Genomic DNA, 2,809 nt, shown 5'->3' with positions numbered 1-2,809 from the left:
TTACTTAGCTCAGCACCTCAGTTTCCTCATCCATGAAATGGGGTGGTAATAGTAGCTCCGTCCCAGGTCTGTTGTGAGGATTAATCTGTGGAAAGCCCTCAGAATGACCCCAGCACACAACAAACATTCCACAACGTTGGTGAGTGTTACTGCCCCAGGCCCTGGGGTCCTGTTATCTCTGAGCTCTGGGAGCTTACCCAGCGTGTGAGATGCATGGAACCCTAATATGTCTTATTTACTTGCTCCTTCATTTCTTCTCCCCTTTTGCTGCTCTCCCAGCTGTGTGGCCAGCACCAAGTGAGACGCTAAGATGAAGGGAGGAGAGGCGGAGAGCACATTTGCCCCGAGGGGCTTACACTCTATTAGGGATGGATGTGGACAGATGCACTGAAGAATTGACAGATTTTCCTGAGAGTCCCAAAGGGCAAAAGTAGGAGGGGGAGACAGAGAAATAACAGAGGATCTCCCTTCCATAGGGCAGACAGGGAAACCTCTCTGAGAAGGGAACATGGGAGCAGAGAACTGATGGGGGTAGAGGAGCCAGTTATGAGAAAAAGGGAGGGAGGAGGAATCCAGACTGACGAGGGCAGAGGCTTCTTTGGGGTCCTAGCGTGCCAGCATGGAAGCCAGGATGAACGCGGAGGTGGGGTAGCCGGGTCGGGGGCAGAATCTGCTAGTCGTGGGCCTTCCCAGCAGACAGAGCCCCTGCGGATTGCAACAGCCAGTACTACGGTGAAAACCTAGTGTGTGCAGGGCACTCTGTGTGTTAACTCATTTCATCCTGAGCATCGCCCTATCCGATTGGTACTATTATCCTCCCCATTTTACAGATAAGGAGACTGAGGCACCAGGAAAGGGCTTTGAATGCAGGCAGTCTGGCTCCAGAGCCTGTGCCGTTGCGCAGTTTCATTTTGTTCAGGCCTGCCCCACTGCATGGGTGGGGGAAAGTCAAGAAAGGAGGTTCCGCTCCCCAAAGTCCAGTAACAAACGAGGGGCAGAGTAGGGATTTCAACCTGGTTTCCTTGTCCACACCGAGACTGCTCATTCTCGCACGAGCCTGTTGAAGTCAACAGTTTCCTGGCTGGGACCAGGAGGTCTGCCCATAGCCTTACCTGAGCTTTTCCTTCCTTACTTGTCCTTGGAGAGCAACGGGCCTCCCCTCTGGGCTTGCGTGAGATGTAATGAGTTCAGAATCCAGCACGGGGTCAGAGCTCCCTCTGTAAAGCCAGTGGGATGATTATTCACCAGCCTTCTGGGCAGGACCGCCCACTCACCTCATCTACCCCTGGGGGTTCTGAGTCATGGGGACTTTGGTGAGAGGGACTGATGGCTTGGAATGGTGCAAGTTTGAGCAAGCGAGAGGAATGAAGGGCCCTTTGGGAACATAAAGTGAGATTTCCCACCCCCGGGCCTTTGCACTGCTGTTCATTCGGCTGGACCACCCTTCCCTGTCTTGCCTCTTCCTGAGTTTTAGTTTTTAATGCAGCTGGGTGGAGTTGAGGATTCCCTACTCTTACTGCTGCAAGCCATTTACTCAAAGGTGATTAGATCGGGTCACAAAACAGCACTGCTCCAAGAGACTGGGAAAGCAACCGTGCTGGCAGGTGGCGGGGTGCGGGTGGGGCTCATACAGGGCAGGGCAGACCCCCACCCCTCCAGGGATAGCACAGTACCAACAATATTGCCCATGTGGCTCCATGTGTTTCAGCTGTTTCCTCATCTGGAAAATGGGGCTAATAGGAGAAGCCCCACAAACCCCAACAAATGGGTTTGTTGATTTAAGGAGCTATATATTCTGGAAAACGATTGTACATAATACATTGCATACATAATAACCGCTCAAAACTGTTTGCGATTGTTGTCACTGAACGCCAACTTCGTGCCAAGCACTTTCCATAAAGCCCTCTATTTAACGGGTTTATTGTCTCCACTCCTGTCCTGCCCAGCATGATGACCTCACTGAAGGGGCAGGGCTAGGATTTGGCCTCTCCTGACCCCCCCCCCCAACAGGCACTACCGGCAATTTCTAATGCGCAGAGAGATAGTATCGCATGTGCCAGGAGATGTGGGTGTAGACTTTATCATGGTAAGTGACCATGAGTTTCCCAAGGGGGAAGGGGGGAGTATGGACCCAGCGTTTCTCAAACTTACTGGACTTTGACCACAGAACTACTCCCAGGCATTTCTGGATTCAGCCCCTCCTCTGGAGGGACACCCTTTGGGAAACGTGGGGCCGCTGGCCCCCATGTTCTTCAATGAGAGTTCATATAGGATGAGAGTTAATAGTGGAGGCCTTACAGCTCATACTCCCATCTCTGAGAAGGTGGCCGTGACTTCTGTCCTTTGTTGCCCACCCAGGGGCTGCCCTGAAGCTTGAGGGAAGAGCTGGCAGTCTATTTGGGGACACTGAGGCCCAAGAGGACAAGCACTTGCCCACTTGCCCAGGTCAGGCGCAGGTCAGAGGCCCGGTTGGGATCAGGATCAAGTGCTCCCAAGCAGTGCTCCCACACGGAGGGCGCCAGCCCCCCCCCCCCCCCCCCCCCCCCCCCCCCCCCCCCCCCCCGCGGCAGGAGCAGGGGAAGCAGATAAGCNAGGCCTCTGGGGTTCTGTAAGCACGGAGCCCTGGCCCCACGCTTCACTGCTCACGGAGCAGCTAGGACTGCGATTGCGTGTGTGGCTCTGCACAGAGCCCGTGCGCTGTGTATGCGGTCGTGCGGGACCCCGGCGCTGTGGGAGCTCGGTGTGGGTTAGCCAAGCGCTGGCTGGACGCGCGTGCCGGGCTGCGCTGCGTGCGGGCGCGACGCGGGCC

This window comes from Ailuropoda melanoleuca, chromosome 15, assembly GCF_002007445.2.
Source record: "Ailuropoda melanoleuca isolate Jingjing chromosome 15, ASM200744v2, whole genome shotgun sequence".
Lineage (NCBI taxonomy): Eukaryota > Metazoa > Chordata > Mammalia > Carnivora > Ursidae > Ailuropoda > Ailuropoda melanoleuca.
The sequence above is the reverse complement of the archived record's forward strand: the minus strand, read 5'-3'. Positions refer to the sequence as shown.